The sequence below is a fragment of the Silurus aristotelis genome, assembly GCF_946808225.1.
Source record: "Silurus aristotelis genome assembly, chromosome: 8".
Classification (NCBI taxonomy): domain Eukaryota; kingdom Metazoa; phylum Chordata; class Actinopteri; order Siluriformes; family Siluridae; genus Silurus; species Silurus aristotelis.
The window spans coordinates 5,119,925-5,147,648 of NC_139581.1; the positions used below are offsets into that span (position 1 = coordinate 5,119,925).

The window sequence follows — 27,724 nt, forward strand, 5'->3', positions numbered from 1 at the left end:
TTGGGTCTCCTAGTCCAAGTAAAAGTTAAATTGAATGCTACCACATCCAGAGACGTCTGCCAGAGGTAATTGTAGAGAGAAAAAACTCCCCCAGATGGCATAAGGAAGAAACCTTGAGAAAAACCAGATTTAAGAGGGAACCTCATCCTCATCTCTGTGGCACAGAATGTCCATTTATTTACAGCTAAACGATGTTGAGGTGTGCAGTGATGTCAAGTCAAGTTTATTTCTAAAGCGCTTTTCACAACAGACATTGTCTCAAAGCAGCTTTACAGAAATCAACAGTTAAGGTGAATGGTGTGTATTTATCCCTGATGAGCAGCCATGGCGACTGTGGCAAGGAAAAACTCCCTTAGATGATATGAAGAAACCTTGAAAGGAACCAGACTCAAAAGGGGAACCCATCCTCATTTGGGTGACATCAAGAGTGTGATTTATAATATTTAAATAATACAGAACACTGGAGAGTGAGAACTAACATGAGCACTGGAGTGTGTGATTATAAGTAATGATCTTTCTACAGTCTTATACAGTCATTATGGTTATAAAACTAGGAGCTACTGAGCAACTCATAAAATAGCTCAACATTTGCGATCATCAGAGGATCACCAGCTTCTCCATGCCAGAGCCTTTAACACTCAAGGAGGTCCAATGTCAAAACTGCACACATGAAGTGGGATCCAATTGGCACTGGTATGTCTAGATGGTACGGGTATGGGATGTTTGCGAGTTCGGCATCCACTTCTTTAAAGGAACATAATCTTCGTGAGGTGGGACGTGACTGGGGCTGGAGCAACCTCAGGATGCCTCGGTATGGGGAGAAAAATAAATGGTGATCAGATGCAAACTGTACTCCTGAGTCAGTGTAGCAGACTACAGTCCAAATTGAAATCCTCAAAGCTCCCGTTCTTAATCCGTAATTTCATGGATAACCTGGCCGTTGATGAGAAACCATCTCCAGCTGCACAGAGTGGCCTCCGATCGAAGAGAACCCCATCCAGATGCAGGCCGTGTTTGTGCTTTTGATTGTGTTCATGGTGCTCTGTGATCCCAGTTTGGGTTCTCATTTAGCACCCAGTGTTCAGGGGATCGTGCCAGGAATCCACAATACTGAAAATGTATCATTTAAAAACATGGGAAAAATCTGATTAGAGAGAATCAGTGCAGGATTGTTTGACGAGAGACTGGAATAAATTTTTTTTTCCCCCACTCACCCTTGATAATGCATCTAAGACTTGTTAATTTCCATCGATCTTGTGACTTTGTGAATAACTGTATTGAAGTTGACAGCACTCAGATCTAATGCAGCGTGCTGCAGAACAGGCCATATGTAAGAGCGCCGCCTCTCACTCGAATCCCAGAGGCGGCAGATGGAGTAAACGCCGCGAGGAGCCTGTTGACATTCAGATGACGCTTCTGTTACCAAGCTCACGGCTCCCGGTGCCCATAACACGCCAAGAGACTTCTGTAAAATTGAGCTTACAGGCAGGAACAGAAGCCAAGCACTTAAGCACACAAGAGCGTTCGACTTAAAGCCACTGAACTGAAAAATGACAGAGTGGAAAGTGAAATAACAGGCTTTCGTTCAAAAGAAGGAGCTAGCGGGAGGCTTCGAGGAACAGATTTTTCACTTTCAAATGGCTACTCAATGGTAGGTCACATAAAACCTACACAGCAAGTGTTCGTATAAGAAAAAGTATTACTATTATATTATGTGGTACTTAGTGTCACATGGAATAATGGTGGTTGTTGTCATCCATATTTCACCATCGAATACATCTTTTTGATTGTTTTAACGCATCTCATTAGCTATGAGCAGAGCAGTTTGTGGCAAGAAAAACTATTAACCAATCAGAATTGGGCATTAATTTTTTTTTTATTATCGTTTTTGTATCCGTCTAAACAGTCAGTTTTGGAGCTATTGATGCAAGTTTCCCATTTGATTTGAAAAACCGACAACCCAGTGCTAACATTACTTATGTTTGTGAGTACACGCTATGTAGACAAAGGTACTGGGACGCCTAACCTTTCCAGCCATGCATGGTTCTTCCCCAAACTGTTACAAAAAAACAGCTCCATGAAGATATGCTTCAGATGGGTTGGAAGTGTGTGGAAGATCTTGAGTGGTCTGATATAAAGCTCTGACCTCAACACTATTGAACATTATAAATGGGAACACCGACTGCACCCCAGGCCTCCTCACATGATCTACATCAGTACCTGGCTTTCCAAACACCTCTGGGGTCGAATGAATTTCCTAGAAATCTCCACAAGCACAAATCTAGTGGAACATCTTCCTAGAGAGTGGAGAAGACTAAATAAAGGATTGTTGGGAATGGTCAGGTGTGCACAAACTTTTGCAAATACAGTGTATGTCTACATAGAAACGCTGAGACACGTAACACTACATGGTATGCTTTTACAGGATACTCAACGCTACAATGGTAAATCAGAATTTTTCTAATTCTTGTCCCAAACTGTTTTAATTGATTCATCCTACCACACAATTAAACATTTTTTTAAACAAAAGGTTTAACACAACTGCTTAGCTGTATACATCTACATTTTAAATAATTGTTGCAATAATTAAATTTATACAGCTAAGCAGTTGAGTGTTAAAGGGACTTGCTCAGGGCCACAACAGTGGTGCTGAGATTTGAACTCACAACCTTCAGATTAGCGTACTCCAAAATCCAGTGGTCTTCCCAGATTAGTGGAGGTTATTATAACCGCAAATGAGGACTAAATGTGGACAGGAATTAAAAAGTTCAAAATCGTATGGGCAGGGGTCCAAACATTTGTCTTTATTGTGTTGGAAACTCTCATCAACAGTTATGAATATTGGTGGATTTTCCCTCCGTGAACATTGGGCCTCATTTATCAGCTGGATATTTTTTTTAATGGATTTACAACGGAAAAACTTTGTGCTCCCGATTGTGTGTAAAATTGCACAAAGAAAACGAAACCAATCTCGAGTTTTATAAAATTGTGCGTGGATCTGTCGAGTGGTTCTCCATATAATGTGTAAAGCGCAAATAGTGGTGGACAAAGACGTCCTCAAAATGCTGTAGAGTCGAAAGCATCAACTCATGCAAGTTCAGTAGGTTCAGGGTCAATGATTAGCGAAAACTATTTGCGTTGTTACTAGCATTGAGCGAATAAATTAAAGTAAAGAAAGTGAGCCAGCACAAATCAATAAAATGATTAATCTGCGTGTACCGTAACCGGAATTTGCTCCTGCCTTTTTATTATTTCTATTAGATATTAATAGACATTTCTTTCGGTGTAGTACCGAGTCTTACTAACTTCTGTTTTTCAGCCTGATTTACTCTGATTGACGCTAATTTCATGCTCATAGCTTTTTGCACGCTTGAACTATTATGGAGTTTTGTGAGTGTCGCCATTTTCTGAATAGGCTGTACTGCTTACTCGCTACGCGCTACAGCTTGCTGCTAGCAACAAATGCTTCTTGTGCTCAAAATAATTAATCAGGTTTCAAGGAAAGGTTTATTTTTTCCCAGTTCCAAACAGTTACTCTTCGCTGGCATAATAAAAACTCCTCTTGGGCTTTAAACATTTTATCCGGTTGCGTGTGTTTTAGGATAACGGTGCAGTTCCTCTTAATATTTTTACAGAAAACAGTGCCATCTGCTTTGACTTCAAATATGCTCTGATCATGGTTACTTCCTGTAGCCTAGTTATTAGGAAGCTTTGAACACTATATTATAACATTGGCAAGTGCCCTTATCCAGGGCAACTTACATTATCTTCTTTATACAGGGCGGCGCAGGGAAACGGTAACTTTTGGAACTAGGAGTTCGCGACCCTGAGTAGGGAACTTAAGTGTCATTAACAGTTAGGACGTCTCGATCGTGTCCCGTCTGCTCGTGCAATTGCAATATGGCTGCGTCATTTTGAAGAAAAGTCTCAACACAGAGATACGTGTTGCAGAACAGATCGGCGAGGGCTCCTCATGAAGGCAGCGAGAACAGCCTCGATATTCTCTGGCATGTGGGCCGTTTAACAGCACCTGGGGACTTCTATTTTTTAAGGCTGAACCGGTTTCTTCGAAATTACCAGACGGGACACGATCACGACGTTGAGTTCCCCCACACCATCACTATTCTTATAAAAGGCTTTTCCAGAGAACGCTTGCCCCCGAATCACCAACCCAATTCGATTCAATTAATTTTTTTGTATAGCACTTTTAACAATTTACATTGTCTCAAAGCAGCTTTACAAAGATAAAACAGTAATAAAGAATGTGTGAGTTTGTTCCTTATATTTAAGTTTGTCCCTAATGAGTGAGCCGGTGGCAACTGTGGTGAGGAAAGACTGCGAGACTTCAAGAAACCTTGAGAGAAACCAGACTCATTATGGAACCCATCTTAATCTGGGTGCCACCAAATGTCCATTAACTACAGTTCATCATTGTTGAGGTGTGCAGTGATTTGGTGATTTAAGTGCAACTTGTCACCCTGATCCATTGAAGCAGACTGTTGACATTACAGTCCAAATCCATCCTCAATAACTCAGAGGTACTCCTAGTTCCTAAATTACCCATTTCACTGCACCACCCTGTACAACCCAACAGTGGTAGCCTGGTGGTGGTGGAACTCACAACCATTTGAATCCATCATTCCTTGCATTTCATTGAAATGATGGTGGATTCACACAAACCATCTTAAATTCTGTAAAACACCATCACATCAATACCTTGGTCCCTGCAGACCACAATTTTAGCAAATCAGGACCTCTAGGTGCAGTTGAGTGACGACACGTACTTGTATTGTCCACGGGCTGCTGTACCACCAGTATGTGGGCGACAGAACAGATCTGCAGTCCGCCCCATAGCCGTGAGATCCAGCGTCTGATTGTCAAGGGCTCCAGAGATTAATTATAATCCATTTAGTCTCAGCAGGGATCAGCAACTTTACCGCCTTTGGCATGCCGAGGCAGTGACTGCCATAACACACTGAACCTCACAGCTCTGGTAGATCTCCAGAGGAAATGTGTAGAGGGAATAAAGCTGAAATGTTCAGAGACCGAAGGAGGAATGTACTTATTGTCCTCGTATACTGACGCTCGCCAAGCATCTGCCAAGCAAAAGTGGCAGCACTCCAGATGCATCTTCTTTCTCTAGCTGTTTTTCTCGAGTGTTTTCTAGTATTGTGATTAAGAACCACGTCTGTCTGGCATCCTGATTTATTTCAGTGTGATTACTTGGATGGAGTAGCTTTCCTGCAGGCACCCCAGGACCAGGACACGAGGATTGATCGTAACTTTGACGCCTTAAATTTGCTACTGTGGTCCCGTCTCCGATATCATCATTTACTCGATTTTTCTTCGCAGGCTGCGTTTGCTTGGTTTCGAATACGTTGAAGCTTCATGGCAAGAGGAATATCTCCAGCTTTGTTCTGCAGTATTTGGTGTGACAACAGTATCTGAATCTCTCAGGCCGAAGATGTGAAACGCAATGCAGGATTATTTGTCTTAGATGTTTACAGTGTTCCCCCCCCCCCCCTTTTTTTTGACTCTGTGGCTACAATCCTAATAAATAAGACATGTGAAATCACACTCCAGTATCCCTGCAGTTTGAAAGGCAGTGTGAGCACTGTTTTTCACACGCTCCTTTCTCATATGCATGTATATTATATAATATAATACATTAAATAAAAATCATGACGTGAATTTCAGACATTTTTTTAAAACAAGCTCATGCGTTTTTTAGTTTCTCTGTGACACGCCAAATTTGACATTTTCTTTAAGGAAGAAAAAGGCAGGTGATGGAAGCGCTAGTTCAGTGTTTAGGATGTTGGACTTCAAATCCCAGTACCACCACTAAGCCATCAATCCTGGGGACATTGAGCAAGACTCCTTAATTTAACCTCAACTGTTCAGTTGTATAAAGGAGATAAAAATCGATCTGGATAATTTTGCTAATTGGTGCAAATGTAATGTAAAAAAAATTAAAATACAGTAATATTTATATTCATATTTATAAAAATTCTAGTGTATAAATGAAAACACTTTGGGACAAGTATTCAGAGGAAAAGCATTAAGCATTAAGACTAAGCATCGGGCTGAATTTTCTTAAAATCATACCATATAGTAGTACATGTGTCTCAACATATTCTATGTAGACGTACACTATGCGGAAAAAAGTTTGTGCACACCTGACAATAACATGTACTTTGTGAACATCCCATTCCACCTTTAGTCCTTTTAGAATGGCCTTCACTCTCCTCCTAAGATGTTCCACTAGATTTTAGAGTGCGCTTGTGGCGATTCCTGTGAGACTCATTCAATCACAAGGGTGTTGGTAAAGTCAGGTACTGATGTAGGTGAGGTGAGGAGGCCTGAGGTACAGTCAGCGTTCACCTTCATCCCAAAGATGTTTGATAGGGTTGAGGGCCGTGCTCTAAAGCAGGAGATCTTCCACTTTAGCCCATGTCAAGCACCTCTAGCATGGAGCTGGCTTTGTGCACAGGGGCACTGTCATGCTCTGCATCCAACTTTGTGATTAACAATTTGAGCGAAAGAACTGCATAAGGTTGGAAAAGTCATGTGTCCAAATATAGGTTTTCCATATAGTGTTCTTTCCTATAAGAAATTATATCCAAGAAACTCTTTCATTTCAAACTTTAGCTTCACTTTCTTGCTAGTTGGTACCGAGTTTTTTACTGTTTGAGGTAAGGATCAATTGTAAGCCTGAAAAAATAAAAAAGGACTGGTCAAGTTCTTGTTGGTATTGAGCAAATCTCACAAAAGAGATACATATCCATGCTTGAATCCACACTCGCTCCTTAAATCCTTCAACTGAATGGGATGCTTTGGGTGATTTACATCAGCTACATCACGTCCACACTCAGTTAGACGGGGGAAAAAAAAGAATAGAACAGAGTGTGATCCTGCAGAACGATTAAATTGGCCATTATAATGGCAGCTAAAGCCTGTATCGAGCTTTGCACTGCAAACGCACATAAACAACAGTTTCAGAAGTGTAGTTAGTAGCTATAAATAATGCCAGGATACAGTAATTGCCCTGAATGGTGCAAGCATGTGGGTTCACAGGAAAACAAACCTTCTAGAAAGCTCGGGTTGTGTTCAAATCTGTTTATATGTCCGAACGCGTGCTTCTGACTTTTGCCAAAGAACCACATACAAGTCTGATGGTCAGGTGTCCACAAACATTTGGGCATATAATATATTTTGTTTCAGGATACTTCCTGTATATAATCATATCATATATTTAGGATATTGAGTATAGTGTTCAGTAGAGTGCAGCCATCAAGGTTATGGCCTTAGCCTGCATTTGCAAGTCACATGACTTGGTCGCACATCAATGCGATCACTTGCACTTGTTCTTAGTCACTGTTAATTAGCACAGGGGTTTAAGTCACATTTCTGCACCTTACCCATTTGCCTCACCTTGTCTTCTAGGTTCATGCTCAGATCGAGGTTTTGGTTCGTGTTATGATTCACTCACCCTCTCATCACATGACAGATTGTGAGAAACTTCGAGGTGCAAGGTACAACTTAAATACATATGCTAATTAATGGTGACGAGGAAAAGGTGTAAGGGAAAGTCATGTGACATGCAGGGGTTGATGGGTAATGTAATTGATGGCTAGAATCCTGACAGGATTTATATATTTCTCATAAACCACAACACCATAAGCATCATGTACTGTCTGGAAAAAGTAGAACTGAAAGTGTAGATTGGACTTCTGATGGGAAGGTCATGGGTTCAAATCCCAGCACCACCAAGCTACCGCTGCTGGGCCCTTAAGAAAGGCCCCTAACCCTCATTTGCTCAGCAGTATAACACAGATAACTAAGTTGCTCCGGATAAGTGTGTCTGCTAAATTCCATAAATGTAGAGCACAGGGTCAGCCATGATACAGTGCCCCTAGTGCACAGAGGGTTAAGGGCCCAAGAGTGGCAGCTTGGCAAAACTGGGGCTTGAACTCCTGACCTTCTAATCAGTAACCCAGAGCCCTAATCACTAAGCGACCACTTCCCAATGAATGGCCCAACAGATACCCCAATCGTATTCTATTTTAATTTATAAGATCTCACCTTCATTTATACTTAATTTAGATTTTTATGATTTGCATTTAGGCAGTTTTAGATTTTTAATTCTATTCATAAGGTCTGTTTGATTTTATTTATTTTCATTTTTAAGAATCAAATTTGATCCAATACTTTTTTATTTTCAATTCGATTCCTTAAGATCTTGATTTCATTCTCAATTTGATGCCTAATATCTTGAATATCTTGATTCTAATTAATTTATAATGTCTGGATTTGATTTGACTCTCAGTTCTATGCACAAGATCTCAATTTGATTAATGCTCATGAAATTCATCAGATTTCTTTTTCGATTCTCATTATTATCCATAAGATCACAATTCGATTAGTTTTCTGTTGTGATTCTTAACATCTTCATTTGATTGCATTTTTATTTTATTGTATACAAATTCTATCGGCTGAGATTTTTCAGGAATACCCGTTTTACAAATGATAAAGTAATAAATAGGAATTATATATAAATAGAAACCTCAGTGACCTCATCACACCTCGCACTGCACCACGCTGTCTGAAATCCTCCAGCACTGCTCGACTGGTACCTCCTTCTCTCAGAATGAGAGCTATACTTCAAGGCTCTTCTCTGTTCTGGCACCGAGGTGGTGGAATGAACTTCACCTAGATGTCCATACAGCGGAGTCCCTGACTATCTTCAAGCGACGACTGAAGACCTACCTCTTCCTGAAATACTTAAATTAGCACTTTCCAAGTTTGCTTTGTAGAATTTTAGGGTTATATTTATATTAAGTTTGTAATCTTGCATACCAGTGTATTGCCAGAGACTCAAAGCACTTTTGTACGTCGCTCTGGATAAGGGCATCTGCTAAATGCCGCAAAAATGTAAATCTTGAGTCCATTCCTTAAATCAGAACTTTAAAAAAAATAACAAAATCCTTCATTACCACTTTCTTTTTTTTTTTAATGACTACAGGTTAAAAAAAATCAATGAGAGTAAAATTCAGAGTAGGCAGGTAATAATAAAGAGTAGAAATAAAATAATACAGAAAACACAGCTTTGTATTTCATTGATCTCGACATCAAATCCATTTCTAAAAGATTTCAGCTAGACTTCTAAATAAGCTCTTTTAAAACACTTTGTTGTCTGGAAATCTTTCTTCCACGTTTCCACCAAACCAGTTCAACAATTACGTGCCGTAGCAGGGAGGAAAGTTCAGGTCCCGGTTGTCCCAGTAGAGCTGAACCAAACAAAACACAAAGTCGTGCCCAGCATGACCTCCATCCAAACACCGCCGCTTTAATTTCCCTTTCCTGCAGTAAAACTCGATTCGTTCACAAGCCCTTTGTGGTTTTTAACTAAAACAGATGAAGGAGAAGTGTGTTAGCTGGACTGAAAATAATATTGTAGTAAAAAAAAATGCCTTGCTCAGTTTAAATGAAATGAATCCTGTATGAGAAGTGCTTGAAGCATCACACTGCCTCCTCCGGCTTGTTGGAACCACTTTTGGTTGGTACAAACCATGGCATACCAGAGATACTTCACAATACCTGTCATTTTTGGAGACTCTCTGATCCAGTCTTCTGGCTACCACAAATTAGCCCTGGTCAGACTCCCTTTGTTTGCTTATTTTTCCTGCTTCCAGCACATCAGTTTTGAGGACTGAATGTCCACTTGCAGCATATCACACATCTCAAGATGTTCCACTAGATTTTAGTGTGCTTGTGGAGCTCATTCGCCAAAGATGGTGATGGTAAGGTCAGGTTCTGTCTGGAGTGGAGTCAGCGTTCACATCCATCCCGAAGGGTTTTAGTAGGGTCAAAGGTTTGGTCTCATAGTTCAAGTGAAAGGAAAATATAATGCTACTGAAAATGTCCAGAGATGTGAGTGGCAGCAGTTTGGAGAAGAAATATATATAGCTGGGGGGAAAAGTTTTTTTTAAACTTGTAGTTGCAATCATTGGGTAACAAAAATCAAATAAGTCATGCTATGACCTAACGTGATTGGAAAATGATGAACTTCGGTGCGGGTACAGTAGCTCGGCTTCATTCCATCCCCCAATATATTGAATAATTCCGTATAAGAGCATGATGTGTTATACTCTTTACTTAAAACATGGCTTAACACCATGTATGCACTTTTATTCACAGTTATTGCCTGTTCATAATTTTTCTTTGACCATTTCCACTCTGACATCCACTCCATTTTTTTTTTTTTTTTTTTCCATTGTCTTTATTTGAAAATCACAGCAATTTTGAAATCAGCAGAGTGCAATGGTTTGCTCAGTTTCTTTCCAGTGCTGCATTAATGACCCATTATCAGCGTCTCAACCGTGATTGCGTATTTGCTGAACAGCTCATCACGCATCTTCAACCCTGTAAAATTTCTGGATTCCAGTCGTTACGTCTCATCACGGCCAATGAAACAGACACGTCTTTAGATGTGCTCCTCTCTATTGCGGCTTTCTTTGTAGACTCGAGGGCAGACGAAGACGTGGTGCAGAAATTAATCTGGGAAACGAAGGCGTTTGATTTGTTGTGGTTTGAAATCAATTGTTTAAATATAATCAAAATGGGTGGGGGTAGGGTTGTTTTTCCAGTTGAGGAGTCGTGTCAGCAAACCGGCTCTTACGGAGCGTCATGTCTTCTATTTGCTGCCGTGTGCAAAATATTAAGAAAGTGCCTTCACTGTAAACACGGCGTTCCTATAGATAAAACAAACTGCTGGGCGCATTTTCGACTTTTGTTTATACTTTTTGTCTCTTTACACCTAATGCCTCTGGGGAGATGTGCTGATTCAGGACATTTTTATATTTCTTTATATTCCATTATAGTCTATTTGACTACGTTAGACTCCGCTGAATCTGCTCGTCTTAGAAGGATTTATCAGCGCGGCCTTGATTTAGCATTCGTTTTCTTTTTAAAAATGCAGAAAAATAGAGGGAAAAACCTTTTAGATTTGATTATCTGTCTTATAAAAAGTACATGTGGTCGATCTATATCCCTGGAGTTTTACCCTCAAAAGTGCCCAAAAAATATATTTTACCAAGAAACATGTTCAAAGTTTATACGTTATAGTATACATAAACACATTGGCTACCGTACAGATTAAATATACATTAAAGCTATATTGTTAGATTTATTTTCCATTTCATACATGCTATGGGTACAAAATCATCTATATCTATCAAGTGTAAAGGTTTAGCATCCGTTTTTGTGCATTAGCTGTGCATATGGGCTCACTACGGCTGCTAAAAGAGAAGTTAGCATGTGTGATTTTACACCGCATTTCTATTATTTTCTGTTTAGGACTTTATAAATGGAAGTGTAAATTTGTACTCGAAGCACCATGTGAAAGACCGCCACCGCTAACGTTTTTTTTGAGGTCTTCGTACCTACAACAAGAAGTGCGGTAATGAGTGATAGCGCAGTCCTGCTCGCCTGTCGAGCCACATTAGCATCTCCGACTCCTGATGAAGAGTGAATACGTGGGTTAAGCTGTGAAAGGAATGGAAATTTTAAGCACACTGAATAGTGAGTCGCAAAATGGTGTTTGTGGTATGAAAAAAAAAATGTTGATGAAATATAGGCTCGTTTGTAACGAGACCAGTAACACGGATCAACGGTTGTATCGATTGATCTGTGAAATTGATTTATTTTTTCGTCTAAAGTACAAGTGGATTTTATTTGATTGGAGGTCGTGGTTCAGTCACAGCTGGTGGTTAATGTTAATAAACCCCGGGGAAATACGCTTAACCCCCACGAATTGTACAGGAACCCTGTAGTGACGAAATGCAAGTCATTTAGGACATAACAACCAGCTGACTTTTTGCTTTGCAATTATGACTTCGTTATGAAGAGCTGGTGGTATCTAAACTAACTGTGTGTGTTGGAGCATAAAAGTAAAATCCTCGTGTTTTTCCGAGGCTTTGTGATTTAAATTTAGATTATAAGAAGTATCATTTGCCTCGCGTGGAGTCTAAAGAGCTGATCATTAATTCAGAAGGTGAATGTGAGTTTTCGGTTAAGTTTTATTATTTATATACATTTTGTTTATAGTCAGTTGCCTGGTTACATCAAAAACCTAAAATCTCTAAGGGCCACACAAGTGGTCAAAGACAAAGAAATAAAATTTCTGGCAAAAAAAAAATTTGGGGGACACAAATGTATGACTGCACCTTGTACACAAAGCTAGCTCCATACGGTTTACTGTGTTGTGAGAAACTATTTGCCCCCTTCCTGATTTTGTTTTTGCATATTTGTTCCACTTAAATGATTCAGACCAAGCAAATTTGTATATTTTACACAGAATAATACAAAATGCAATTTTTATATGATGATTTCATTCATTAAAAGTGTTTTTTATAAGATTGTCCAAACCTACCTGGCCCTTTGTGAAAATGTAATTGCCCCCTAAACCTTATCAAGCGTTTAAAAACTGGCCCTGATAACTTGTTAACTGGATTGTTTTAAGACACATTGAAAGTTTTTCCAGCATTAATGGCCTGTTTAAGATCATGCCACATTATCTCAATCGGATTTAACTCTGCACTAGGACACTCCGAAACCTAAAATACTTTTTTTTTTTTCACTGTTCATGGATTGGAGTCTAAAATCTTGAGTGGGCTGCTATAGAGCTCTGACCTCAACCCTAATGAACACCTTTGGGATGAAGTAGAATGCTGACTGCACCCCAGACCTCCTCACTTTACCCACATCAGCACCTGACTTTCCTAATGGCCTTGTGGATAAATGTGCACAAATCTCCACAATCTACAATGACACTCTAAATTCTGGAACATCTTCAAAAGAACAAAAAAAGCACATATGAATTTTATGGTGATGTGTCCACAGGCTTTTGTTCATATAGTGTATGTTAGGTTTAATTGATTATAAAATGATGATTCATGAAATAAATATTCAGTTTTGTACAACAATTGTAAAAAGCAAGCGCCATACAATATATGTTCATTACATTTTACTTTTTCTGCATCCAGGAACGATGGGGTGTGCAAACTTACGCATTGACCTTAGTGTTAAGAGCAAAACATTGCTCAGGTGCTAGTGTGTGGTGTTATTTTGCCATAGATATATTGCAGAACCCCGAGACACTGAACCGTGCAAAAACGGACCTTTAGACTTGAATTAGATGAGGGTCAAGGCAGAAAGTTCAGTGAAGGAGAAAATTGCCAGGTGATGGATTTCGAGGAAAAGCAAAGCAGTTGTTAAACTGTATTGAATCCAGTAATTTCATGGTGCAACCTGTGTTTGTGCGTCTGTGTGTGTTTTCTGCAAATTTGTTCAATCTTGTTTAACTTTACCATGCCCTCTAACTGTGTCTAATGCATTTCATATGGCTTTTTATATGTAACCCATGAGATCAGAACTACTGTTGCTTTGTGGTTATTTGAAGTCATGTACATGCTCAAACTCTTAATTCCTAGGCTACGTTTAAACCAACGATCTTGTGCATAAAAGAGGTATAGTTTTAACCAAGTCAAGTCAAGTCAAGTCAAGTTTATTTGTATAGCGCTTTTCACAACATACATTGTCTCAAAGCAGCTTTACAGAAAACAACAGTGAAGGTGAATGGTGTGCGTTTGTCCCTGATGAGCAGCCGTGGCGACAGTGGCAAGGAAAAACTCCCTTAGATGATATGAGGAAGAAACCTTGAGAGGAACCAGACTCAAAGGGGAACCCATCCTCATATGGGTGACATCAAAAGTTTGGTCATAAATCTTTCAACAATACAGAACAATTTGTGATCATCATAGATCCAGCATCAGCTTCTCCATGCCAGGGCCTTTAAACACTCGGCATCTACTTCTCCATGATCATCCATAGGTCCATAATCTTCACGAGGTGGGACGTGACTGGAGCTGGCCAAACCTCAGGATGCCTCGGGATGGGGAGAGAAAGAGAAGCAGTGGAGAGGAATTAGCGTAGCTGCTGTTCATGATATTAACAGCACAAGTTGATAATGTGCATGTGATCAGATGTTCTGGAGCACAAGGTTGTGATGTGATGTGTGTGATGTGTGTTATGTGTAGGCTTTGCTAAAAAGATATGTTTTTAATCTGCACTTAAACTGGGAGAGTGTATCTGAACCCCGAACACTGTCAGGAAGACTATTCCAGAGTTTAGGAGCTAAATGTGAAAATGCTCTACCGCCTTTAGTGGACTTTGCTATTCTAGGAACTACTAGAAGCCCAGAGTTTTGAGATCTCAGGGAGCGTGACGGATTGTAGCGTGTTAAGAGACTGGATAGATACATGGGAGCCAAACCATTTAGTGCTTTATAAGTGAGTAGCAGTAGTTTGTAGTCTATTCGAAACTTAATAGGAAGCCAGTGTAGGGACGATAAGATTGGGGTTATATGATCGTATTTTCTTGACCTAGTAAGAACTCTTGCTGCTGCATTCTGAACTAACTGAAGCTTGTTTATTAATGATGCAGGACATCCACCTAGTAATGCATTACAGTAGTCTATTCTAGAGGTCATAAACGCATGGACGAGCTTCTCTGCATCAGATATAGATAACATATTTCTTAGCTTAGAAATATTTCTAAGGTGAAAGAAGGCTGTTTTTGTAACTTGATTGATGTGATTTTTAAAAGATAAGTTGCTGTCTAAAATAACTCCCAGGTCTTTTACCGTTGAACTAGTAGTTACAGAACAACCGTCTAAATGCAGGCTGAGATGCTGGAGCTTCTGTGTACTATTTTTTGGGCCGATGAGCAAAATCTCCGTTTTATCAGAATTTAATAGCAGAAAGTTATGGGTCATCCAATCTCTTATTTCTTCAACACACTCAGTTATGCGAGCTAATTAAGCTGTATCGCCTGGTTTGGATGAAATATATAGCTGGGTATCATCAGCATAACAATGGAAGCTAATTCCATGCCTTCTAATAATATTTCCTAATGGAAGCATGTATATTGTAAAAAGCAGGGGTCCCAGAACTGACCCTTGTGGCACGCCATAATTTACTAGCATTATCCTGGATAGCTCTCCATTTAAATCTACGAAATGGTAACGATTGGACAGGTAGGATTTAAACCAGCTTAATGCCTGTCCCTGAATACCGATGTAATTCTGTAAGCGATCGAGGAGAAGATCATGATCTATAGTGTCGAACGCAGCACTAAGATCTAGTAAAACTAATAGGGAGATGTAGCCTTGGTCTGAAGCTAAAAACAGGTCGTTAGTGATTTTAACTAGAGCAGTTTCTGTGCTATGATGGGGCCTAAAACCTGACTGAAACTCTTCAAAGATATTGTTCTCCTGCAAGTGGTTACATAGCTGGGCAGCGACAATCTTTTCTAAAATCTTAGACATAAATGGGAGATTTGAAATTGGTCTGTAATTCGATAGCGTGTTTGGATCCAGATTAGGTTTTTTAATGAGGGGCTTAATAACTGCTGACTTGAGGGATTTAGGGACATGACCTAACGATAGTGAGGAGTTAATAATATTTAAAAGAGGCTCACCAGCTGTATATAACACTTCCTTCAGTAGTTTAGTGGGAATTGGATCTAACTGACATGTTGTTGATTTAGCTTTCATAATAGCATCATACAGCTCTTCCTGTCCTATACATGTAAAACAGTGTAGTTGTGGGGTTGTAAGTACGATTGTGTCGGGAGATGCTGTCAGAGGTTGAACTGCCACAATTGTTTTTCTAATGTTATCTATTTTTTCAGTGAAGAAATTCATAAAGTCCTCACTACTAAACTGTGATGGAACACATTTTTCAGATCCCTGATTTGTTGTTAATTTAGCGACTGTACTGAAATGGAACCTGGGGTCGTTTTTGTTATTTTCTATGAGTTTGCTCAGGTGTTTAGCTCTAGCAGCTTTTAGCGCCTGTCTGTAGCTAAGCATACTGTCTTTATACGCAATTCTAAATACCTCCAATTTAGTTTTCCTAGTGTTTGGGCAGTAACACGTTACTAGTTACTGTGGGCGTGTCTCCGTTTATTCAGTTCTGTGCGGCAGTAATGGCGAGTCGAGGCGAGAGCAAGACGGGTTTCTCAAAGTGGAAATATGCTCATTATTTCACTTTAGTTGAGTATAAAGACAAAAACTTAAGTCAAATGTAAGCTGTGTCTTTCTGGTTCGAAGGTCGTATATTCTGCGATAGCAGCAACTCCAATCTGTCGAAGCTTCTCCAGAAACTCCATGCCTTGATGGCGCTAGAAGCTAGAAGCTAACTTGGTGTTCTGTTCTACATTGTTGATAGTTTTCATACTTAAGCTGTGAAAGGAACATTTCTAAGAGCTCAACACAACAGCTTTTATGATGCAGAAATCACTTTAGTTTTTGATTGTGAATATATTATTCAGCTTTTTTTGTTATTTATTTCAGAAATCCTTGTGATATATTCAGTTTGTGTTGGTCTGACTTAAATAAAATAGTGTTTGAAAATTACTTTGTGTTTAAGTCAGTTTTGTGTTTGTAGACCATAACGCATAAAAGGGTATTAATGGAAACATTAAAGAACGTTCTTTAAAAAAGTAACTAAAAAGTTACATTTAACAGTAACATTACTTTTTGGTGTAAGTAATCAACAAAGTAATTGAGTTACTTTTTGAATGAAGTAACGAGTAACTGTAACTAGTTACTATTTTTTAGTAACTAGCACAACACTGGTTTTAACTAGAGTTGGGTGTCAACTGCAGTAAAGATTTCAAATTTTTCACGATATTTCTATATTTTACTAAACCAATGCCTCTAGATATTTAGTGTTATGGTTATAATTTTTACTGTACTTATAACACATGCTAATATCGGCCAAACAACTGTTGAGAAATGCACTTTATGCTAGCATTACTTGGGCTTACTAACTAAGCCCAAGTATTAGTAAATAGCAGAATCCCAACAATTCTCAGGTTAACAGTACTTAGCACTAACCTGGCAATAGTTACAATTATGATTTAGTTTAGGCACTGAGAAGAAAGAATTCTACATAGAGAAATATAAGAAAAATCATATAAAAGGAAAAAAACACATGAAGTGAATGTACTCATGTAAGTAAAAAAACTAGGGGGGTTAAAGTCTGAGCAGACATTAAGATGAAAAACAGGAAGTGTTTCCAGAAAATTCAAATGAAAAATAGATATGTAGAGCCAAAACTTTAAGAAGATGCTGACAAGGCTACTTTTGAGAGGATAAAAAGTGTGGAAAATTTTCACTTGGGCTGCACTCTGTTGCTACTGCTGGGGTCTGCCGTTGCTTCTGGAAGGTGCCTTCTGAGAGAACTGTAAAGTTAATTGAACCCGGGCCGCAGCGGTGAGAGCGCCGCATCCTAACCACTAGACCACCAGGGGACCTTAACTCCCAATAATCAACCTAATCACATAAAAACTAATCTGCTTTCAACTATCCAACCAGCCTACCATCTGATAACCAAACATTATCTATCCAACTGATCTACCATTTAAAAACCAACTATCTAATTCAACTACCATCTAATATACAACCAACGGTTCCCTGGTGGTCTAGTGGTTAGGATGCGGCGCTCTCACCACTGCGGCCCGGGTTCGTTGCCCGGTCAGGGAACCAACCCCAGCCACTCTTAGTGCTGGTCCCAAGGCCGGATAAATGGGGAGGGTTGCGTTAGTAAGGGCATAAAAACGTGGCAAATCAAACATGTGGATAATCCGCTGTGGTGACCCCTAACGGGAGAAGCCGAAAGAAAGTTATCTAATATACAACCAACAATGAGCTCTAATCCCAGCCACACTGAGCTGCTTCTCTTGGGCTGCTTAGCAAGGTGCTAAGATGCTCTCCGCCTTGACATTAATGATTTGATTCTAAACCACTGGAGTACATGTGTATGGCATACTGTATTTAAATATTTAATCTCATCAAGAAAGAAATTTTCAGGAGTACTTAAAAGTGGCAAATCTGCAACAATTAAATCATTAAGCATTAATATTTGCATAAGTGAGCGCCCCTGGTGGTCTAGTGGTTAAGACGCAGCGCTCTCACCGCTGCGACCCGGGTTCGATTCCCGGTCAGGGAACCATCCCCAGCCACTCTAAGTGCCGGTCCCAAGCCCGGATAAATTGGGGAGGGTTGCGTTAGGAAGGGCATCCAGCGTAAAACATGTGCCAAATCAAACGTGCGGAGGATCCGCTGTGGCGACCCCTAACGGGAGAAGCCGAAAAGAAAAGAAAGAAAGATTTGCATAAGTGAGCACCATTTAGCTCATACAGTCAGATTGTACAGCTTTACTTCTCATTTGAAACAATGGCATACAGTGTTTGTCCCAAATGCAAATCATTCCATCCATCACATTGTTGTTAAAATTAATATAAAGACATTAACATTGCCTACAGGTGGCTCATATTCATAGCTTATGATGGCTTGGGATAGGGGGGGTGGGGGGGCTAGCTCTTCCTGTGCTAAACAGGATGTTTTGTACTTTACAGGAACCATTTTAAATTCATGTTGCCCCAGTTTTAGTGCCTTCTGGCAAAGCAAGACATCAGAAAACAGGAACATAAGCGTGCAACTAAGCGTCTGCTAAGTTAGAACATAGATACGTTGCACATAAGGGTGCATTTATTTTCTTGTACAAACAGTTGTACTGTAGCCCTGAAAACATTCTGCAACGACTGCTTATTGGTACAGGAAAATAATTCAAAAGGTAACCAATTTGGTATTTCTTCCAAATTTGCCCATGGGAAGAAAGTATATCCATCTATCTAAATATGCTGTGGCAGAAGTGTTTTTAAACTCTTCTGCGCTTCCGAACATGCGTCAGGGAGATGAAATGAATCCCGAAATATTCAATCTTGTGCTTGGAATGAGTCTGGAATTGAATAGATTCTTTCGGCTGCTCCCATTAGGGGTCGCCACAGCGGATCATCCGTCTCTCTACATCTGCCTCTTTTAAATTAGCCACCTTCATGTCTTCTCTCATCACATCTGTAAAACTCCTCCTTGGGCTTCCTCTTTTCCTCCTTCCTGGTGGCTCCACCCTCAGCCTTCTTCTACCAATATACCCCATGTCCCTTCTCTGCACATGTCCAAACCATCTCAATCTCACCTCCCTCACCTTGTCTTCAAAACGTCCTACGTGCGTGGTCCCTCTAATGAACCCGTGTCCATGGTCGTCACTTCCAATGAATATCTTAGCATTTTCAGCTCTGCTACCTCCAGCTAACACTGTCTCTAAACCATAAAACATCTCAGGTCTCACCACATTCCTATAAACTTTCCCAGATACTCTTCTATCACAATCACTTATTCTACGATTCTTTTCCACCCTGCCTGCACTCTTTTCACTTCCTTAACACACACTCCATTACTTTGCACTGTTGACCCCAGGTACCTGAACTCCTCCACTTTCACCACCTCTGCTCCCTGCGACCGCACCACTCCACTGCCCTCCCTCTCATTCACACACATGTACTTTGTCTTACTCCTACTGACTTTCAATCCCTTTATCTTCAGCGTGTACCTCCACCTCTCCAGGCTCTTCTCAACCTGCTACTCTCTTTAGTCTCAACACAAATTACAATATCATCCGCAAACATCATAGTCCACGGAGACTCCTGTCTGACCTCGTCCGTCAACCAGTCCATCACCACTGCAAACAGAAAAGGGCTCAGAGCTGATCCTTGATGCAGTCCAACCTCCACCTTGAACCAGTCTGTCGTTTCTACTGCACACTTAACAAATCCACAAACACACAAGGCTTCTCCTTCTAACCTTCTCTATACCTCTTCATCAACATCCTCTAAGCAAATAATGCGTCTGTGATGCTCTTCCTCGGCATTAACCCATACTGTTGCTCACAGATGGTCACCTCTTCTCTCAGCCTGGCTTCCACTACTTTTTCCCATAACTTCATGGTGTGAACCATGAAGCACACTCCTTCTCTATTCCTCAGGCCTCTTCCCACCTTCCAAAAATCTCCAATTTTGTTAAAAACTCACTCATTAACATCTCCACGCTTCTACCAGTTTGTCATATTTGTCAATGACATAAATGTGATAAAAGATTTATAATTTATAAATATAATACATAAATCTAATAAAATAGAATGGAATAAAAGTGAAATAAAAAAAGTGAAATTTTTGTTGACTTAGCTTTAAAAGTCAGGTGTCCCAATACTTTTGTTAGATATGACTACACAAATTTAATTGCTTTTAAAATTCCAGAAAAGCAACCAAACCTGGCAGAATGTTGAGACTTTTTAGAAATGACTGATCTTGTATTTTTGGCTTTAAGTAAATGCATTAACTTTTTCGCTTAGTCATCATAATCCAGTACTTGGTGATTTTCACTACAGACCGCATCTAAACATCTTGGGTGTAAATCAGAATCACGGATAATGATGAGGCTTGGCATGGGAGTTCATCGAGGCTCCCAGGAGATAATCTGTGACCTTGCTAAATTTTTTATTACTCTCAGCATTATTTCCTTCTTGGCAGTCGGACATGCTGTCTTCATGTAAAAGCTGTTCATGAACCTGTGATGTTCTCTGGCCTGGACATGGCAGGTTGTGTTTGGTGTCACGCCATGTGAACAGACCGCGGCCCGGATGGTGTGTATCTCAGAGGAACAAGCTTTGCTGGCTATCTACAGCTCGGCCGAACTGCTCTGTTGATGGGATTCGTGTTCCAAAAATCCGTCGAGCTGTCATGACCCCTCTCAGGAGGGGGGTTTCTGTTCGGTCTGTCTGGAGATGGAACTGGGCAAGCACACTGAAATGCCACCAGTCATTGTGCCCTTGATGAGTGAGTGTTTGTACATGGTGTGGTTGATTCTACACGTATTTCTATCTTAGGTGAACTCTAGGAATACACTTTTCTCACAGTGAGAAAAATAATGCAGTTGTCTATTTCTACGTGCTGTAAAAAAAGGTTCAGTGGCAAATCCAGAATTAGTCTAGAGGACTATTAATGAGTATATTTGAGATTTGTTTTATTTTAAACTTTATATTAGTTCAAACAAACAGCAAATCAAGAGCTCCACTATTGTGATATTGAAATTAAAAGATTCTAGTGAATGATTATTACATTTTTTGTTCACATTTTAAAGGTCCAGGAACACAAAATCTTTTGCTTACAAAGCTCCAGAATAGCAAGCAAACATGACAGAATGGTTGACGTTGTCCATTTATAAAGAATTTAAAAGACAGTATAAATTTCAGCATTATGATTGAACATTTATTTGTAATGAGTGAGCCAGTGGCAACAAAGGCAAGGAAAAACGTACTGTGATGTTATGAAGAAGGAACTGTGAGAGGAACCAGACCCAAACACTATTCCACCATGATTGGCGAGGCTACCAGCAGCTTCGGTCCGAACTATGCAACTCTGGAGTAAGAAAGTGACCTTAAATGTAGTGGATTGTATTTTGCCATAGGGGGTTCATGCAAAGTACGCAAGATACTACTGTAGCGGTCCTAACTGGTGCTATTCTGACTGTGTGTCACCAAGTCTGCGATTTCATCACGGACAGCAGGTTAGACCAAAGAGCAATTGTTGTTTTTATCATGAAACTGGGCAAATCTGCCACAGAGACATTTCACACGACATATCTTCGTCATACGACGACGTTGCAATGAGTCGTTCGATGTCGCAGACATTCAAGAACACAGAAACATCTCTGGAAGACAACGAGAGATCAGGAAGACCTTCAATGAGCTCAAACCATGTCGGGCAACTTCTGCACGATGATCGCCAAAGAACAATCCACACAATCTCACTTCCGCACTCACCCTACTCACCGGATTTGGCTCCTGCGGACTTCACCCTCTTCCTGGAGATGAAGATCCAGCTCAAAGGTGGCCCCTTTGACACCATTGCGGAGATCCAGCGCGAAACGAAGAAGGTGCTTGACACGCTCCGAAAAGAAGAGTTCCGGAATACATTGCAGAAGTAGCAGGAAAGCTGGGGGCGCTGCTGTGCAAGGGGACTATTTTAAAGGTGATGGTGTGTAAACGTAGATAAATAAAGTACAAATTGAGTACTCTAAAATATATCTTAGTTTAATTTCCCTAGCATTGTCCCTTGAGAAGAGTATTTATATATATATATATATATATATATATATATATATATATATATATATATATATATATATATATATATATATATATATATATGTTATTGTAATAGTTAAGGACATTTGTATATTGTGACCAGAATTCATATTTCTTTTTCGTCTGTAAATACTGGACATTTTTTACTCTCATTTCAGGCTCTGACATCCACATTCCACACTGAAATACTGGATTATGAAGGCGAAATGTAGATAATTCGATTCGTTTCCCATTTCATAGGTGATCTGATGCATTAATAATGGCTTCAACATTTCCCTTCAGAGTAATTTTATTCATTGCTAGCAATCTCCAGCTATTATTCTTTATAAAAAAATGCAGGGTTAAGGCAATTCATTTATGCTTAAATGATCTGATAAAAGGTGGCCGTGTATTGTGCCTTGTATAATTGGAGCTGTGTGATAACAAATTACAAAAACCAAATACTAAATCTGGAAAACACAAGTTTGCATGGTTACATTTCTATTTTACTTCTATTTTACTTCTAGGGCTGATTGGTGATCCTTAATAAATAAAATAAAATGTAATTTACGTTTTCTCCCTTTTTATATTTTTAATGCGTTGCTATTTTTATGAAAAGTGTCTGTTATATCTTTCCTCTCTGCTTTTTGTGTATAAGGTGCATTGCCTTGTATTACTTTACCTTCAGCATTAGCATTAAAGTGACTGTGATCCTCCAACTGTATTTCAGTGCAAACGGGCACAGAGATTAGAAAACAAGGCACGTCTGGATGTTCGCGTCCCCAACATTCACTCGGTTCAACTGTTCTGCAGACACTCTTGCGCCCGCGCACACACACACACACACACACACACACACACACACACACACACACACACACACACACACACACACACACACACACACAGATTTAAACAGTATCTGTATATACTTCTAAAATCTCTGTATGTTGGTGAGTCATCAGGCTTTTGTGCAGTTCTCCAGCAGCGTGTAATGGCCGTTTCTGCAGAAATAAAAGCACTCCTACATACTGAGAGTGGTACTACATGATAATGTTTCTGCCGTCTGTAAAAATTCAAGACGGCACGCTTTTCTTTTCATTTCCTGCAATGTATAAATACACTTTTTTTTCTTAATATATATATATATTTTGGCTTATCTCATCCCTGCACGCCAACACGCACAAGATCAAACACACGCCATGCTCCTTTGTGGGCGTCGTTCATTATGCTAAGCTAAATGATCCTGACCCTCAAATCTCCGAACGGTCAATAAATCAGCTTTATTTGTAATACGTACAAAGTAGATTTAGCCTGGGTGTTTAACATTTCATTAAGGATGTTGGTTGAAACCGAGACTGAAAGCGAAAGGCTAAGAAAGCATGGCAATCTGGGCAAATGGAAGTATCATGGTACTATTATGGACTAGAACTCCTATCATCTCCAATCTACTACATGACCAGTTCGGTGGAGAACTAATGACTGGTTTACCTGGTCATCTGTAATTTTTCTTCACTAGTGTTTTGTCCAAAGCTTGCTTTCTGTCTACTGATGTAATCTTGTTGATCAACTGACCTTTACCATGCCTCATGTTTCAGAGACCTTTTGGGGTTTTTCCAACAACAGATTACCAACACACAATCTGCACCTTTTATTAATTTGTTTCATCAAAATTATTCATAACTGATTCCCATTCACGAGGTAGTCTTTGCCAAAGTGGGGAGGGTTTTCTCTGTGCAACATGAGGAAACCTGATGGTTTTGCATCATCATAGTAGAGCAGAGCACTGACTGACCTTTTCCATACTTGTGGCACTATATTAGTCAGTTGACTAGAGGATATAGAGGATCGATGGGGTTCGAACAAATGTTCAAATGATTTGCTGTTACAGATTTTGGCAGATGCCCTTTTCCAGGGCGACTTATAACTGAGCAGTTAAGGGTTAAGGGCCTTGCTCAAGGACATTGGCAAACATGGGCAAACATTGGCAAAAGTCAATTTCCAAAAGCTATGGGGTGGGAAGCACTAGACCACTAACTCCAGGCCAGTTCCTGCAGGGAGCTGACTCTGGCCTACTGACTGTCAGCCACAAACTCAGGACTGTTGCCTCCAGGTCATATACTCAAGACTACGCAATCCAGGCTGCTCGAAATGAATAATTCCAGGCCAGTAAGACAACAGTTTACACCAAGACCACTGTTCCCTAGCCACTCAGCCAAATTAATTACCACAAGGCCACTGATTCTGGGGCCCTGACTTAGACCATCACCTCAAGGCCACTAACTCAAGGCCACAGAGAAGAATAAAACAGACCGATTAGATCTCAAGATTTCATCACAACATGGTGCACACTTACACAGCAGTGCCAAGTGTAATCTCTGGTATAAATGTTCTGAACTCATATTGGTTCATATGAGTAAAGATTCTCATTTTATGGTTTAAGAAACTTGGTGTAAAGATTTAAATAGAATTTGTAAGGCTTCCCAAAAAACATTTACATTTGCGGCATTTAGCAGATGCCCTTATCCAGAGCGACGTACAAAAGTGCTTTGAGTCTCTGGCAATGAATTGAATGAACTGGTACGCGAGATTACAAACTTAATATAAATATAACTCTTGAATTCTACAAAGCAAACTTGGAAAGTGCTCATTTAAGTGTTTCAGGAAGAGGTAGGTCTTCAATCGTCGCTTGATGATAGTCAGGGACTTTTCTGTACTGACATCTAGGGGAAGTTCATTCCACCACCTCAGTGCCAGAACATAGAAGAGAAGAAATGATTAAGAGCTCTTAGAGATCATTCCCTCTCTTAACAAAGATCAAATATATACACACCGCTGTGTGTTTGTATATAAATACACCGATCAGGCATAACATTGGCATTATAATATTTATGAGCGGTGAAGTAAATAACACTGATTATGTCTTCATCATGGCACCTTTTAATGGGTGGGAAATATTAGGCAGCAAGTAAAAATTTTGTCCTCAAAGTTGACATGTTGGAAGCAGGAAAAATGGGCAAGGGCCAACTTGTGATGACTGGATCAGAGCATCTCCAAAACCGCCGCTATTTTGGGATGTTCCTGGTCTGCAGGGGTCAGTATCCATTAAAAGTGCTCCAAGGAAGGAACAGTGGTGAACCATGACAGGGTCGTGGGCGGCCGAGGCTCACTGATGTTTGTGGGGAGCGAAGGCTGACTCGTGTGGTCCGATCCAGCAGACTAACTCTTGTAGCTCAAACTACTGAAGAACTTAATGCTGTTAATGTTTCATGGATCAGGACTGTTTGGCAGGAAAAAGGGGGACCAACACAATATTAGGCATGGGGTCATAATGTTATGCCTGATCGGTGGCAACAAAGATATATGCCTGGTCAGTGTAGGTTATGCATAAAGCTTTTTCTGTAAGAAGATCTCTCTACGTTCTACGAAGACCATTTTTAAGGTTCTAGAATAAAGTCATTTCCTCCAAGAGTATAGAAAATTGCAACATTGTGGGATCTATTTTATTGTATTTCATGAGCATGACTCCTCCTCTTGCTGCAATTAGTAATTATAACAGTATCCTGTTAGGAATTTGCTGTAATTTTACTTTCCTATGTTCCCTGAGGCATGAGACACCATGTTCTCACTGATGTTCATTTGCTGCTCTGGATTCAGTACAAACCTGGTGCTTGGCTAGAGTAGGCGATGAAGCCACTCGCTGCCTGCTAATCCACCACCCATCGAGAAGAGACCCCTGGATAGAGCACAGATGGCCATTACCATGGAGACCCACACATTCATCTTTTAGAAATGGGCCTCCTCATCCCACGTCCTCTGTCTTGTCATTAAGATCAGAAATACGGGATTGGATCTGTATTTTTATTTTTTTTCCCCTGAACAACGCAATTTCCTGTGGTCTATTTTCAAAGCTGCTGTATAGTCTAGAAACTGAATTATGGTGTAATGCTCTGTGTACAGCACATTGTAAAGATTTCTTGCCTTATTCATTTTCAAATGACACAATTCTCGTAAAGAAACTGGTCTTTTCCACCCATATGTAATTCTTCTCCAAACTGTTGCTGGAGAGACACGATTGTGTAGGTTGTTTTTGAACGTGGTAACATAAAATTTTTCTTTCAATTAATTTACGAGGTCCAAAAAAGGTTCCAGCATGACGCTGCCCCTGTGCACAAAGCCAGCGCAATGAAGAAATGTTTTTTACGTGAATAATCTTGGAGTTGAAGATCTCCTGCTATAGAGCTCAGACCTCAACCCTTTTGAACATCTTTGGGGGGAAAAATTGAAACTCTGACTTTACTAACACCCTTATAGCTCACCCAAATCTCAACAACCATACTTTAGACTTAAAAAATTGCATACGAGTCTTATGGTCAGATGTCCACAAACTTTTGTGCATGTATCGTCCCTCACTGATCCCACCATCCCTCAGGGTAAGAGGTAGGTATACATCTAGACTTTTTTCTGTTCTGGCACCGAGGTGGTGGAAGGAACTTTCCTTCAGATGTCCCAAACAGCTGCCATGTCGTCTTCAAACGATAGGTGAAGACCTACCTCTTCCTGAAACACTTAAACTAGCACTTTTTTCCCTGTTTTTATTTATTTATTTATTTTTATTATTATTAAACAAAGTGTGCTATAAATCCCCTTAACAGATTTTTATGTTGATGGTATGTTAAGTTTGTAACCTAGTGAACCAGTGTGGATTTATTCTTTGTTTGTACTTTTGCTCTGGATAAGTGCTTCTGCTAAATACCTCAAAATGTAAATATATAGTAGGACTGAAATGCTAGAACCTGGTAGGAGCGTCTTAGTGGAACAAAATGCATCTGCGTGGTAAACAATCTTCGTAAATGAAAAGGTTTTTCATGCATGATGACTAATTTAAATGCTGCTTGAATGCTAGGAAAGGAAACAAAAACCCCCCCCCCAAACTTCTGAGCAGCGCCTGCTGTGTAGTCGAGCCAGAAAGAAATCCTGCACGAAAGTAAATTTGGACAGAGATCGTCACGAGTAATGGCGCAGTGTTCACCGGCAGGCACGAGAAGCCATTGCATGCATCAGCCTTTAGGATATCGAACACTCCTCTATATTCAGCAGCATGCCAAGCCGGATTGGGCAGCATCCCAGCACCTTGTCCACGCATGACACCACCACCTGTCTGCTTCTCCTCCTGCTGTTGTCTAGTTTGGGAAAACATGTTTGTGGTTCTGAAATCTTAGAAAATAGATTATATGGACAAAAGTACAGTGGTACCTTGACCTATGAATCACTCATGTTGTTTTTTTTTTTGCCTTGTTATGCGAGCAAAAAATTGAGGTACGAACTCGAGACGCCGCTGCTAGATGGCGAAGCGAAGCCAGAAAGCGAAGATTGTGACAAAAATTAAGATAAGCAAAGAAGAAAAAGTAAACAATTAAAAGTTTAGGGATACGTAGTGTACAGTAGTGATAGTTAAAAATGAGTTTTCCCTCCGACTCCGCTTATCGCCTCTACCACCCCCAATGCTAGCGTTTTCGTTAGCTCAAGTCGTCTCATCTCCAAAGAAAATACACTGAATAAAACCTTATTATATCTTTACATACTCTTTCTATTATGTTTTTATGCAAGATTTGTTATTTAGAAATGTATTTTCC

The 27,724-nt window shown here is 40.0% G+C and overlaps 1 protein-coding gene and 2 long non-coding RNA genes across 3 annotated transcripts in view; 2 read left to right on the plus strand and 1 right to left on the minus strand.

Annotated features, from left to right (window-relative positions):
- The window catches only part of nbeab (neurobeachin b), a 444,946-nt gene that overhangs the window by 7,651 nt on the left and 409,571 nt on the right, over nucleotides 1–27,724 (plus strand). The gene's annotated exons all lie outside the window — the stretch shown is intronic.
- On the plus strand, nucleotides 1,534–5,910 carry LOC310729759. The gene is made up of 2 exons (XR_014534660.1): nucleotides 1,534–3,024; nucleotides 3,111–5,910. It is a non-coding gene; the product is annotated as an uncharacterized lncRNA (long non-coding RNA).
- On the minus strand, nucleotides 5,520–8,857 carry LOC310729768. The gene is made up of 2 exons (XR_014534669.1): nucleotides 7,889–8,857; nucleotides 5,520–7,801 (listed from the first exon to the last, which is right to left on the minus strand). It is a non-coding gene; the product is annotated as an uncharacterized lncRNA (long non-coding RNA).